The 15,439-nt window shown below is 42.9% G+C and overlaps 1 long non-coding RNA gene across 2 annotated transcripts; it reads right to left on the bottom strand.

Moving 5' to 3' along the window:
• Nucleotides 1-3,141: 3,141 nt before the first annotated feature.
• On the bottom strand, nt 3,142-15,124 carry LOC129636558 (uncharacterized). 2 transcript variants are annotated; one of them, XR_008707000.1, is made up of 3 exons: nt 14,983-15,124; nt 11,556-11,688; nt 3,142-3,721 (listed from the first exon to the last, which is right to left on the bottom strand). It is a non-coding gene; the product is annotated as an uncharacterized LOC129636558 (long non-coding RNA). The 2 variants fall into 2 exon arrangements; XR_008706999.1 differs by lacking the exon at nt 3,142-3,721 and adding an exon at nt 4,181-4,675.
• Nucleotides 15,125-15,439: the final 315 nt, after the last annotated feature.

Below are 15,439 nucleotides of genomic sequence, written 5' to 3'. Positions count from 1 at the left end.
ATTTTATCTTCTCTCTAAGCATAGCAAGTATGCTTCTTAAAAACTGTTGCTCTAAGAGTTTACAATATTTACTCTTAAGCTAATTTAAGTCTACCTACAAATAACATTATTCCACTTTGTATGTAGCGATGTTATCTTTCTGCTAAGTGGCTTCAGTCGTGTCTAACTCTTTTTGACCCCACGGACTGTAGCCCGCCAGGCTCTTCTGTCCCTGGGATTCTCCAGGCAAGAATACTGTAGTGGAATGCCATTCCCTCCTCCAGGAGGTCTTCCAGAATCAGGGATCAAACCTGCGTCTCCTATCTCCCCTGCATTTGCTGGTAGGTTCTTTACCACTAGCGCCACCTGGGGAGGTTATCTTACAAAAGAGAATTCCCAATTTCTCCCTCCCATCCTCATGGCCTGCTGCCGTTCATTTTGCTTACATATTTGCTACAATAACCTAATACATTGTTATTATTACTATTTCAAACAGTTATTGCTTAGATCAATTAAGAATAAAAATACTTTCTTTACCTTTATTCCTCCCTCAATGCTTTTCCTTTTTTTAAAATGTAGATACAAGTTTTTGGCCTATATCATTTTCCTTCACTTGAGAAAATCTTTTAACCTTTCTTGTGAGACTGGTGATGGATTTCCTCAGTTTACGTTTATCTGAGTAAATCTTTCTTTTTCTTTCAGTTTTGAAGAGTAATTTATCTGAACATAGCATTCTAGATTGGTATTTTTGTTATTTCAACAAGAGAGCTTTGACTCCATTCTGTCTTGCATGGTTTCTGACGGAATGTCTGCTAAAATTCTGTTTCATCTGAAGGTAAAGTGTTTTTTTTCCCTCCCTCTTCCTTCTTTCAATATTTTCTCTTTGTCATTGGTTTTCTGCAGTTTGGATATGATATGCCTGCAGGTAGATTTTTTTTTTTTTTTTGGCATTTATTCTGCTTAGTGTTCTCTGTTATTCTGGAAATGGAGAGATTATTCATTTTGGAAAGTTCTTTGCTATTATTATTATTCAAATATTATGTCCCATTCTCTCTTTTTCCATTCAGGTATTCCAGTTATGCATTTATTATACCTTTTGAAATTGTCCCATCTCTCTCTCTGTCTGTTTGTTTCTGGCTGTGTTGTGTGGCTTGTGGAATCTCAGTTCCCTGACCAGGGATTGAACCTGGGCCTTGGAACTGAAAGCCCAGAGTCCTAACCACTAGGCCACCAGAGAAACTCCCCTGCCCACTACTCTAGAATGTCCTGGGGTTTTTTCATTCTTTTAATTTTAGTTTGGAAATCTTCTATTGATCTATTTTCCTTTTTAAATATAGCTGATCTACAATGTTATGTTAATTTCAGGTGTGCATCTATTGACCTTCTTTAAAGCTCACCAGTTCCTTCTCTGGGCATGTCCTTTCTGATGATGGGCCCATCAAAGTCTTTATCTAAGTCACTTCCATCGTGTCCGATTCTGTGCAACCCTATGGACTATAGCATGCCAGGCTTCTCTGTCCATGGGGATTCTCCAGGCAAGAATACTGGAGTGGGTTGCCATGCCCTCCTCCAGGGGATCAAACCCGTATCTCTTGCGTCTCTTGCATCTCCTGCATTGGCAGGCCGGTTCTTTCCTAAAGCACCACCTGGGGAGCCCCAAGAGCCTCTGAGGGGTTCTTAAAATTGCAGATATCAGTGGCTGTCAGCCCCATTGGAGACTGTGAGTCAGCAGACATGTGGCTCAACCCAGAGAGTAGAGGTCTCCCCAAGAGCAGGATGGTGCAAAGCTGTCGGAGGATGGCTATGAAACTGCAGCTCTTCACTCACCAAAAGGATCAGCAAAGGTGTGCTTATTCCATGAATTCTGGAGGCTTCTTTGCCATGAAAAGAAGCTTGGAGTCAACATATCATATTTCTCTGTTTCCTCTTCAAAAAATCTCCCTCAGGAGAAATCTTCCAATAAAAGGAAGATGAGTTTTAAATTGTTAACCTTGACTGCTTTGTATCAGCCTCTTTTCCTAGTACAAACAGGGACTAGGAGATGGCATAGCCTTCTGAAGAGTCTTCTGCATGAGAACTTTCCATTTCCCCTGCTATTTAAATAGAATGCAGTTATTATCTGGAGCATTACTCAGCCATTAAAAAGAATGAAATAATGCCATTTGCAGCAACATGGATGGACCTAGAGATTGTCACACTGAGTGAAGTAAGTCAGACTGAGAAAGAGAAATACCGTATGACATTGCTCATGTGCAGAATCTAAAAAGAAATGATGCAAATGAACTTATTTGACAAAAAAGGAACAGACTCATAGACTTAGAAAACAAACTTACGGTTACCAGGGCGGGTGGTAGGGGAAGGGATAGTTAAGGAGTTTGGGATTGACATGTACATGCTGCTATAGCTTTCTGCATCAGTTCAGTTCAGTTGCTCAGTCGTGTCTGACTCTTTGTGACCCAATGGACTGCAGTCTTCTTTATAGTAAACAGCAATTATCTTCCAATAGAAATAAATAAAATGGATAACCAATAAGGACCTATTGTATAGCACAGGGAGCTCTCCTCAATATTGTGTATTAATAACAGTCTAAATTGAAAGCGAATTTGAAAAAGAATAGATACATGTATAGGTATAGCCAAATCACCTTGCTGCATGCCTGAAATTAACACAGCATTGTTAATCAACCGTACTTCAGTATAAAACAAAAAGTTAAAGAGAAAAGACTAAAATGTAGTTATTGTCATTTGCCAGATGAACCTCTAGATCTTACAGGGCAGGATATAAGCTGGGCATTATAATATTAGGTATCCATGACTTTGAGCTCCCAACACACACACACACACAGTTGGTGTTTTAAAGATTTAATATTCAGAATAATGTTGGTAGTTGAGTCAGTATTATTCTTTTCTGAGTAAGAAACTTGGAAGCTGAGGCCAGAATGTTACGTGTGTCGGCGACAGGAATTCAGATGAGGATCGTAAGTCACGGGGACTGGGAATGCCTCTGGAAAGGAGGCCGGCCGCCTTCTGTCACATGTGGCCGTCCCAGCCGTGTGGCCCTGCTGTCAGTGTGCGAGCGTTCTCACGGCTGCAGTTCTGAGTCTGCTCACAGGCTCTTGTAAACGGGGACCCCCTGGTGCCCTAAGACCTTGTGCTGCACAGAAACAATGACAATGCCCAAGGTATATTTTAAAAGAGTCAGACAAGACTTAGCGACTAAACAACAGCAACCAGGAGTATTTTATTAACCTCAAAAGTGGAATGTGTGAACTGTAGACTCAGGTCACGTAACATATCAGTGAGTTCTTACACACACTCACGCACAGAGACGAAGCTCAGTACCCACTTCAGCTGGGTGCCGCTTCTTCCCTGCCATGCATGGGCAGGCGGAGGCCATTGACAGAGCCATATGCTAAGAATTCCAGGCACCCCTGTTTTTGTGTGATAAAGGTGTTCCCATGGAGCTCAGGATGCCTTGCGTGTCCTAGCCGCTACGCTAAGTCCTACTGCACGACTGTTGGAGTGTGGCTCTCTTATGTTTGGGAGGATCAGCCCAGGTTCATAGCCATACAGGGTCGAAAGGTCAGGTGCTCCTTCCCTAAGAGCCTGCAGCACACTCAGTGCTAAATGCTCGCCTTCAAGGCTGGATTTTACATTTGAGGCAGCTTCGGAAGCTCCTTCTGCTTCAGAAGGGTGACTTCTGTTCTCAGCGCTGGGCTGTTAGACTTCCTGCTTCTCTGTTCCTGTGGGTGTAAAGGAATCAATTAACATACGGTTCTCTCCTGATTACTCGATTCTAATTAATTGTCTCTGTGTGTCTGAGCACTCTGTCTTTCATGTTTGAAGGAATGACAGTGGAAACAAACGAGGTTGCTGTTTTGGGTTTAAAGTACTCCTTGCTGCTGGGAGGATTCAGAAATACCCTAGCAGTGCCCATCAGCACGGGCAGTCTCTGACTTGTCTGGGCTTCTGTGTCTAGAAGAGGCACTGTGTTGGTGCATGTATAGTAACCGTGGGACTGCCCGAGCCAGGTGTGGAACTCACAGGGCGTGTGTGGCTATTGAGGTTTGGAAATGTGTCTACTTCAAGTTGAGATGATCTCTAACTATGAGATACACTCCAGGTTTCAAAAACTTTAATAGGAAAAAAAAAGAACATAAAAATATCTCTTGAAGAGTGTTTGCATTTATTACACGTTGTGGGAATGGTACTTTGGATGTATTGAGTGAAATACATCATTGAAATTTGCTTGTCCTGTTTCTTTTTTATTTTTTTAATGTGGCTCTTAGAACATTTATAATTATGTCTGGTTGGCATTATTTCTGTTGGTCAGGGCTGGTCTAGATAGTTCAGATTATTGTGCAATTCAAGTGAGAATATATACTCTTTAAAAATGATGCCAAATCATCCTGGGGCTTGTTCACACTTCTGATTGCCCACTGCGTAGGGAAGCTTCCATGATGTAGTAATTTACTTCAATCTCTTTTCAGTACTCAGATTATGATGCTATTTGAAGAGTCATGATGTTTTACATAAGACCTTTGGGAATTTTCTGATGCATGAAGAACATAACTGGCTGTTAACTTCAGCTGGATCATCTTGATGTCCAAGAGCCCTGACAGTAAACAGCTCAGTTACGAGTGTGGCTGTATGAGCAGCACATCTGTTTACTGGAGGCAACAAGTGATGTCTTTGCTCTATGGAAACAAGAAGTTCAGTTATTGATACACTGATTAGAACCACATTTTGAATACATATTTAGTATTAGGGTAAAATTAGCCAAGTTTGAAAAAATGCAGAAAGCCTAACATTAGAAAAGACAGTTAAATTAAGATCAGAAAAATATTAACGTGGCAAGAAGAAAGTGTTAAGGGAACCATGATGGCAATTCATGAAATCAGTGAGTACAACGTGTGATGTAGTAACACCAGCAAAGCTCTGTAATGGCCTCATTGTAAGATGCGAGATCCCTTTAAGTGTCTTCCTTCCACATGCCTCAGAACTATTTCTGTAAGTTCCTCCAAGGTTTCTAGATTTAGCAAGTGAAAATATAGGATGCCCACTTCAATGTGACTATCAGATAAACAATGGAATAATTTTTAGTACAAATATGTCCTATGTCATATTTGGGTTTGTGAATTTAGCTCAGATGACCATTATATCTACTACTGCGGACAGGAATTCCTCAGAAGAAATGGAGTGCCCATCATGGTCAACAAAAGAGTCTGAAATGCAGTACTTGGATGCAATCTCAAAAACAACAGAATGATCTCTGTTTGTTTCCAAGGCAAACCATTCAATATCACAGTAATCCAAGTCTATGCCCCAACCAGTAACACTGAAGAAGGTGAAGTTGAACGGTTCTATGAAGACCAACAAGACCTTTTAGAACTAACACCCAAAAAAGATGTCCTTTTCATTATAGGGGACTGGAATGCAAAAGTAGGAAGTCAAGAAACACCTGGAGTAACAGGCAAATTTGGCCTTGGAATACAGAATGAAGCAGGGCAAAGACTAATAGAGGTTTGCCAAGAAAATGCACTGGTCATAACAAACACCCTCTTCCAAGAACACAAGAGAAGACTCTACACATGGACATCACAAGATGGTCAACACCGAAATCAGATTGATTATATTCTTTGCAGCCAAAGACGGAGAAGCTCTATACAGTCAGCAAAAACACGACCAGGAGCTGACTGTGGCTCAGACCATGAACTTCTCATTGCCAGATTCAGACTTAAATTGAAGAAAGTAGGGTGAACCACTAGACCATTCAGGTATGACCTAAATCAAATCCCTTATGATTATACAGTGGAAGTGAGAAATAGATTTAAGGGCCTAGATCTGATAGATAGAGTGCCTGATGAACTATGGAATGAGGTTTGTGACATTGTACAGGAGACAGGGATCAAGACCATTCCCATAGAAAAGAAATGCAAAAAAGCAAAATGGCTGTCTGGGGAGGCCTTACAAATAGCTGTGAAAAGAAGAGAAGCGAAAAGCAAAGGAGAAAAGGAAAGATATAAACATCTGAATGCAGAGTTCCAAAGAATAGCAAGAAGAGATAAGAAAGCCTTCTTCAGCGATCAATGCAAAGAAATAGAGGAAAACAACAGAATGGGAAAGACTAGGGATCTCTTCAAGAAAATCAGAGATACCAAAGGAACATTTCATGCAAAGATGAGCTCCATAAAGGACAGAAATGGTATGGACCTAAAAGAAGCAGAAGATATTAAGAAGAGGTGGCAAGAATACACAGAAGAACTGTACAAAAAAGATCTTCATGACCCAGATAATCACGATGGTGTGATCACTGACCTAGAGCCAGACATCCTGGAATGCGAAGTCAAGTGGGCCTTAGAAAGTATCACTATGAAGAAAGCTAGTGGAGGTGATGGAATTCCAGTTGAGCTATTCCAAATCCTGAAAGATGTTGCTGTGAAAGTGCTGCACTCAATATGCCAGCAAATTTGGAAAACTCAGCAGTGGCCACAGGATTGGAAAAGGTCAGTTTTTATTCCAATCCCAAAGAAAGGCAATGCCAAAGAATGCTCAAACTACCGCACAATTGCACTCATCTCACACGCTAGTAAAGTAATGCTCAAAATTCTCCAAGCCAGGCTTCAGCAATATGTGAACCGTGAACTTCCTGATGTTCAAGCTGGTTTTAGAAAAGGCAGAGGAACCAGAGATCAAATTGCCAACATCCGCTGGATCATAGAAAAAGCAAGAGAGTTCCAGAAAAACATCTATTTCTGCTTTCTTGACTATGCCAAAGCCTTTGACTGTGTGGATCACAATAAACTGTGGAAAATTCTGAAAGAGATGGGAATACCAGAGCACCTGACCCACCTCTTGAGAAACCTATATGCAGGTCAGGAAGCAACAGGTAGAACTGGACATGGAACAACAGACTGGTTCCAAATAGGAAAAGGAGTTCGTCAAGACTGTATATTGTCACCCTGTTTATTTAACTTCTATGCAGAGTACATCATGAGAAACACTGGACTGGAAGAAACACAAGCTGGAATCAAGATTGCCAGGAGAAATATCAATAACCTCAGATATGCAGATGACACCACCCTTATGGCAGAAAGTGAAGAGGAACTAAAAAGCCTCTTGATGAAAGTGAAAGTGGAGAGTGAAAAAGTTGGCTTAAAGCTCAACATTCAGAAAATGAAGATCATGGCATCCAGTCCCACCACTTTATGGGAAATAGATGGGGAAACAGTGGAAACAGTGTCAGACTTTATTTTTCTGGGCTCCAAAATCACTGTAGATGGTGACTGCAGCCATGAAATTAAAAGATGCTTACTCCTTGGAAGGAAAGTTATGACCAACCTAGATAGCACATTCAAAAGCAGAGACATTACTTTGCCAACAAAGGTTCGTCTAGTCAAGGCTATGGTTTTTCCTGTGGTCATGTATGGATGTGAGAGTTGGACTGTGAAGAAATCTGAGCACCAAAGAATTGATGCTTTTGAAGTGTGGTGTTGGAGAAGACTCTTGAGAGTCCCTTGGACTGCAAGGAGATCCAACCAGTCCATTCTGAAGGAGATCAGCTCTGGGATTTCTTTGGAAGGAATGATGCTAAAGCTGAAACTCCAATACTTTGGCCACCTCATGCAAAGAGTTGACTCATTGGAAAAGACTCTGATGCTGGGAGGGATTGGGGGCAGGAGGAGAAGGGGGCAACAGAGGATGAGATGGCTGGATGGCATCACTGACTCAATGGACGTGAGTCTGACTGAACTCCGGGAGTTGGTGATGGACAGGGAGGCCTGGCGTGCTGCGATTCATGGGGTCATGAAGAGTCGGATATGACTGAGTGACTGATCTGATCTGATCTATACTCAAAAGGACTTGTTGTTAATCTTAAATGAAGAGTGTTGAGGACCCACCCCACGCCCGGCCCCCGGTTTCGCACCCTGGCGTCCTGCATCTTGGGGCTCCCCTCTGCCACCTCAGCCACCTCTGCCCCTTGGGGGGTCCTCTTGGTGCAGATGTGGATGCTCACTTGGGTGGGGCTGGAAGGCTATGGAAAGCTGGTCATGACCTCTAAAGGTGTCTGGGTCCCAAACCCTGAAATCTGTGAACCTGCTGCTTTACAGGGTAAAAGTGACTTTGCAGGATGTGATTAAGTTGCGAATACTGCTGGGGGGAAATTCCCCTGATTCACCATGTGGGCCCAGGATGCTCACAAGGGTCCTTATAAGAGGAAGACAAGAAGGTCCGAGTCTGAGAAAAAGAAGCAAGGAGAGAGTATAGGCTGGAATAGTGCAGCCATGGGCCAAGGAATGCAGAAGCCTCTAGATGGAAGAAAAGGAAAGGTCACTGATTCTCCCTGGAGCCCCCAGAAGAAACCCCAGCCTTAATTTTAGTTCCCTGAGACCTGCCGTGGACTTCTGACCTCCAGGACTGTAGGAAAGACTGTGTTATTTTAAGTCACTAAGTAGGTGGTAATTAGCGACAGCAGCAGCAGGAAACTAATTTTACAAAGGCTGAGCTTGGCCCTCCCCTCGGCTCATGTGGGTCCTGCAGCCCAGCAGAGACCAGGTTGCAGCATCTAGAAGAATATTAACGATGGATCTGGGGTCACAGAAGATGGGCAGAATCACACACAGCGCTAAAGAGGGTCTTCTCCCAGCCCCCTCATCCCTGGGTTCATGGCCCGCTTCTATCTCCCCACCAGTGCACCCCCAAGACTGGCCTTAGACCCCAAGGCTCTGAGGACATTTCCCCCTGAACTCTAAGAAGAACTTCATCAGCCTTGATTTCTTTAGGATCATCGGTTTGCTCCACCTGCCCCCACAGAACATGAGCACGTTTCTCCAAACCAGTCTTTAATCCCACCCGCATCAAGGCTGGGTTGGGCCAAGGGGAGTGACGTCCTTTCAAGTCCCTCCTCTTGGTCTGGACTTGACTTGGGGCTAGATGGGCCTGTGTGCCTTTCCTGTAGCTTCAATGCCCCATCCACACTGGCTTAAACCTGTGGTGAGGACATGCCCAGAGTTCTGTAAAGACACACAATACAGGCAGACCCAATTCTCCCTCAAGAAAGAAGCCCTTCTCCACTACTGATACCCTGAGGAGGGGGCAGCTCTGTCCACAAAACAGCATCATCTTGGAGGAAGATGCAAAGGTGCATTCATGGTACCCAGTGCCACACTTTCTCAAAGCTCTCCTTTCCTGTAGGCCCTCTTCATCTTCAAGATACTGAAGGACTTTGGCTGGTTTCCCCAGAGCCAAGGAATAGACACCATCAAAATGCAAGTTCAAGAATCTCCTGCTCAGGAAAAAAAAAAAAAAAAAAAACTTCTCACAAATGTATATCAGTTTTTCCAGTTTCTCTTTACTTGGATTCAAGACAACCCTAGTGACCATCTTGCCTTGTTATGCAGTTTCTGCATGAAGTGGACTTGGCCACTGTCTCCTAGACCCTAGTGTGAGGAGTCATCCAGAAACTCAGAGGAAGCTGTTTTGGCCTCCACAAGCATCAGCAGTGCAGGGGACCTCAGCCTGAGTTGCCATCTGCAGCTGTGTATCGCTGGTGGTTAGCTAGCAGCATCACTACTCTAGCAGGTGAGTTTTCCTAATATTTTCTTCTTATTTCAGCCATTTCTAATTTCTTGCTCAATTGAAAAATATTCCTTTCTAGCAAGGCTACCTGTATAATGTATGTTATGAAGAGTTAGTGCTTGGAAAACACATTTTAAATGGATGACACTTGAGAGAGAAAAGGAGGAAAAGGACTCAGTATATTTTAAGAGTCCAGTTTGTGATTCAGGGAGAGGGTGTGGAGCCCACAGAGCCTTACGGATTTTCAGCCCCGAGCAAGGACACCAGAAGTTGCTCTCAGCCCAGTTCCCTGCAGATTTTCCATCAGTTTGGGGAATATAGGAAGTCTAACCATCTGTGACTCCATACTGAGAAAGTGAGAGGAGAAAACACCCAACTGACAAATTGAGAACGGGTTCATCTTGACTCTTTTATGTGCTTTGCTGAAGGTAAAGCTTTTCCTGGTAGGGGAATGGAGGGGGAAGCTGCGTTGTAAGTCATAAATCTCTCAAGTTGGAAAAAAAAATTGCGGAAACCAGTTTCCAGGGAAAAATGCTTTCTTTTAAAAAAATTAATGGCAGTGTCAAAAGAAGAGACTTGAAGGCAGGGCATCTCTAGGTGCCATGCAGAGGTCCACCCATGTTCCCTCATCCAGCTCCCCCGGGTTCAGGTAAGTCCCTTGGGGCACTTAGTTTCTGGTCCATGCCATCCTGAGTGGGTAACTCTGTCCCACCCCTGATTCCACACACAAGGCATTTGTGTGGGCAGTGGACTTGGAGGAACGTTGGTAGTGATGGAACTGTTGGTAACTCACACTAAATTTTAAATATCCTGTCCTCCAAAGCCCCTGGGGATCCTCTGCTTCCATGCTCCCTCCCTCTCCCCTCCTCTCTTCTCTCCTTGACCTCTGCATCCAGAGCATCATCAGCCTGTCTTTACTGACCTGCTTCAAGCCAACTTGAATGGCAGAGCCTCTCTTTAAACCCCATGAACAGATTATTGAGGTGTTTTCCAAAATAAAAGATGTTGGTCTTTTCATTAAAATGATATAGAAAAAAACCCCATCTTATTCCATAAAGATAGCATATAGCCCATGTGCTCAGTTGTGTCCGACTCTTTACGACCCATGAACTGTACCCCTCCAGACTCCTCTGTCCATGGGATTTTCCAGGCAAGAATACTGAAGTGGGTTGCCACTTCCTTCTCCACGAGACCTTTCTGACCCAGGAATCAAACCCAAGTCTCCTGTGTCTCCTGCATTGCAGGAAGATTCTTTACCCACTGATCCTGCCCTTTAAGATTATATGCATTTTTGCAACATGTATGAAAACTCAGCCTTGCATTAGCTTAATAACAAAATCACGTTTTTCTATCATTTAAATAACGAATGAAGAAGATTCCATGAGAAAGTGCACTCGTGCACAGGATTATCTTATTATCTTCATTAAATATTTCCTGAGAAAGTGATAATTATGGTAGTCAAACTGTCAAAATCAAAATGAGTCACAAGACAAATATTGTAGTTAAACCCTCTAGTCCTCCAGGGTAGGCATTTGCTGACAAAATAGAGGTTCCTTAGTTCTTCTAATTAACAGAGAAGAGTTTTCTCAGAGGTGATAGAAATATGATCTCTTACCAAGATATTCCACTTAAGAAAACTTGCAAATTGTCAATTTATACTATTTATGGTCATGTGATGTCATTTTCTAAGAGGGAGTTAGAGACCTACTTCAGGTAGGTCTAGCAGCACATAATTGGCAGTCAAGATACGCTATCAAGGATTTGTGAGCATATTTATGTGAGTTTATGCCAGTGACATTTGCATGTTATAACCTTTAGTCAGTTGGCTGATTCTGCATGGCCACCTTTAGTTGAAGATTCTCCTGGGAAATTCTATTCTTCCTTTTTCTAAATAGAAAGTTTCTAAAGATGCCTTCAGAGGCTGGCTTACAGAGAGAAAACTAACTTGTATCATCTTCCATGGGTTTTCCCCGGTGGCTCATAAGGTAAAGAATTCACCTGCAATGCACGAGACCTGGGTTCAGTTCCTGCATTGAGAAGATCGCTTGGAGAAGGGAGTGTCTACTCACTTCTTGCTTGGAGAATTCCATGGGCAGAGGTTACAGTCCATTGGGTTGCAAAGAGTTGGACACTACTGAGAAACAAATTTACAGAGAGAAATCTAACTTGTGTCATCTTTTGTAGCAAATACGTGACTTTTCCCAGTAGAGCAAGCTTCCAATGGCAACCCACTCCAGTACTCTTGCCTGGAGAATCCCAGGGACAGAGGAGCCTAGTGGGCTGCCGTCTATGGGGTTGCACAGAATCGGACATGACTGAAGCGACTTAGCAGCAGCAGCAGCAGCAAGCTTCCTACTTTCAGGTCTTCTATTTTGACTCTGTAAATGAAACTTTCTCCCCTCCTGGTCATGCAAACAGTGCACCTCCAAGCTTTCAGGGAACTGAAAAATCAGAAGGCACGGCTTTACAGGTACTTCATTCAGTTTCTTTACATCACTGCCAATTAAATATTCAAGCAGCATTTCTTTCTTCTTGGGCATTTTGTAGTTCACAAACATAAATCCTTACTAGCATTGTTCTATTATTCCATAGGAATTGGATTATTATACTTCCATGAAATTTCAAAATTAGTCTTGTAGTTGACAGCTAAACACATCTATCTAGGTTCAAAATGGAAACCTCAAGTTTAAGAAAAATTTCTGAAAACTTCAAGAGGATGCAAACATCAGAAGGCAATAAGTTTCATTTTAAAGGAGGTATTGAATCCACCCCAGGGAATTTATTTTAATAAATGAATTTATCACAACAAATAAGTGTTGCATGCTGCAGTGAGATACTGCTGTGTGGCATTCATCAATGACCAAGACCCAGTCTGCTCTCTGATGGCATGTATGACCTACTAAAGAGAATGGGCATGTATACTCATGGTTCTGATAAAGGCAGCAGAAAGGCAGGATCCAGAAAGTTTCCCGGGGAGGTTGGTCAGAGCTGGGCCTCCGATGATTCGGCTGAGTAGGGATGGGAGGTAGGGAAAGATGCTCCAGGAAGAGGAACCTATGTGAACAAAGCCCCAGAGCACATGCTTGGATGGTGTTCAAGCCTGAGACCCTGGGAACCGGGTGATTTATCAAAGTCGTACAGCGATGGTGTAGGGGGTCGGAAGGAGCTCATTTAAAGTGATAGAATTCTCTTCCCATAACATGAGACATGGGGTTAGATTTCCTGACTGGACTCTTCACATCTTTCTGGTGGGGTCAGGGTCCAGCGCGTCTATGTAAGGTAAGGCTTTCGGGTCAGGCTTGCAGCAACCAGGCTGAGTACTAATTACTCCAAAGAGAGGGGCTTTTGTTTTCTGAGGGATTATGCTCATGATGGTGTTGAGCAGGCTTTATGACCACATTCAGGATTGCACTCATTTGTAATATCATGTAAATCAACGGTCTGATGCAAGAAGGGCCAACAAGTGCTGGTAAAGCAAAGCGAAGGGAGGTTGGGAGGAAAGAGGTAAGTGGTGCCAAGTGTGTACTCGGCATTACAGCAGGGGCGATGCTACGGGCCGAGTAAATCCATTTACATTTCTGATAAATAGCTGCTGCTCTTGTCATCGTGCAGGGATATCAGGTTCCCTTCATGCATCCATCCTTCTCACAAAGAATCCATTAGTCTTGCATGAATCTTCAATTATCCTGTTACACAGTCTGCAGAAAGCAGAGTTATTTTACTTGATGGAAAAAAATCTCCTTTCTACTCTCCTAACTGCTTAAACAGGGATCAGACTCTCAAACATTAATGATCTTTTATCACATCACAAAATTTTAAGGGAAAAAGTTCCGTGGATTTTCTGTACTATCAATACTTTGATGCATATGTGCAGAATCCATCCTTGTCCATTCGCTCATTCAAAGAATTTCTGCAGGACACCGAATATGTGCCGGGAACTGGAATAATCCTGGAGACTTTTGTCCATGTGACAAGGGACCCATCTACTTTGTTCAAGAGATTTGACACATTAGGGCTATTGCATATCAACCCCAACAGGAAGAACATTATTAATAACACTGTCGTGAAGTTGCCTCTACTGATAATGAGCCATCAAAGAGCTTAGACTTTTTTTATGTTTAATTTTTTTAATAAAAAAAGAATTACAAAATTATAGAAAAGTTGCAATGGGAATATAAAGAATGGTTTTCTTTGTTGAAAAGTGAATATATTATTAATCCTCAAATTTGAAAAGATTTCACTGAAAAAACTTCTGATTGATCTTACTGATAAAGATTTATGTTAAATTTTTAAGTAAAAGGTTATCCCAGAGAATGTAATAGCACATGAAAGACACCTTAAGAACAAGTGAGGTTTTGGAATTCCCTGGTGATCCAGGGGTTAGGAGTCTGTGCTCTCACTGCCAGGGCCTGGGTTCGATCCCTGGTCTGGGAACTAAGATCTTGCCACCAATGTGGCATGCCCCCAAACAAAACAAAACTGGTAAGTGAAATTCATTCTAGAGTGCAAGGATGTCTGTTAGTAGGAAATGTATTTATACACCATACTATGGACAGCAAGATTAAACCTATCAATCCTAAAAGAAATCAACCCTGAATATTCAACGGAAGGACTGTTGCTGATGCTGAAGTTCCAATACTTTGGTCACCTGATGCAAGGAACTGACTCACTGGAAAAGACTCTAATGCTAGGAAAGATTGAGGCCAGGAAAAGGGGCCGACACACAATGAGATGGTTGGCTGGCATCATCGACATGATAGACATGAATTAGAGCAAACTCTGAGCGATGGTGGAGGATTGGAAAGCCTGGTGTGCTGCAGTCCATGGGGTCACAAACATGACTTAGCGACTGAACAACAACAACAATTAATAGAGCTAAGGGTCATGTATGGATGTGAGAGTTGGACTGTGAAGAAGGCTGAGCACCGAAGAATTGATGCTTTTGAACTGTGGTGTTGGAGAAGACTCTTGAGAGTCCCTGGACTGCAAGGAGATCCAACCAGTCCATTCTGAAGGAGATCAGCCCTGGGATTTCTTTGGAAGGAATGATGCTAAAGCTGAAACTCCAGTACTTTGGCCACCTCACGCAAAGAGTTGACTCATTGGAAAAGACTCTGATGCTGGGAGGGATTGGGGGCAGGAGAAGGGGACGACAGAGGATGAGATGGCTGGATGGTATCACTGACTCGATGGACGTGAGTCTGAGTGAACTCTGGGAGTTGGTGATGGACAGGGAAGCCTGGTGTGCTGCGATTCATGGGGTCGGACACGACTGAGCGACTGAACTGAACTGAAGGGGATAAATCATACAATCATCTCCACAGATACAGAAGAGGCACTTGAGACAATTCCCTATATATATTAGACTGCAACAGGTGTTATTCCAAAGTACCACAGACTTGTGGCATGGACAACAGAAACATACCTTTTGACAGGTCTGGAGGCTGCAAAGTCCAAGATCAAGGTGGTTTCTTCTGCAGCTTCTCTCCTTGGGTTGCACGTGGTCTCCTTCTCGCCCCCTCACCTGGTCTTTCCTATGTGTGCACTTGCTCCTAGAGCCCCTTAATGGGTCTGAATTCCCTTATAAGGACAGCAGTCAGAACAGATTAAGGCCCACCCTAGTGGCTTCATTTTAACTTAATTACCCCATTAACAGCCTTGTCTCCAAATACAGTCACATTCTGAGTACTGAAGTTAGGACTTCAGTCCTTAACAATACCCATTCATTTTATAAACACTTAGTAATATAGGAACTGATGGATACTGCCATAACATGACAAATACATATGCTTCAGACCAAAGTTAGCTTTTTACTTAGTTGCAAAGCACTTGGGGCTTTGCTGTCAAGGTCTGGAATAAGAACTAATGGCCACTAATGTCTC

Source organism: Bubalus kerabau, chromosome 22 (assembly GCF_029407905.1).
Source record: "Bubalus kerabau isolate K-KA32 ecotype Philippines breed swamp buffalo chromosome 22, PCC_UOA_SB_1v2, whole genome shotgun sequence".
Classification (NCBI taxonomy): domain Eukaryota; kingdom Metazoa; phylum Chordata; class Mammalia; order Artiodactyla; family Bovidae; genus Bubalus; species Bubalus kerabau.
The sequence above is the reverse complement of the archived record's forward strand: the minus strand, read 5'-3'. Positions and strand labels throughout refer to the sequence as shown.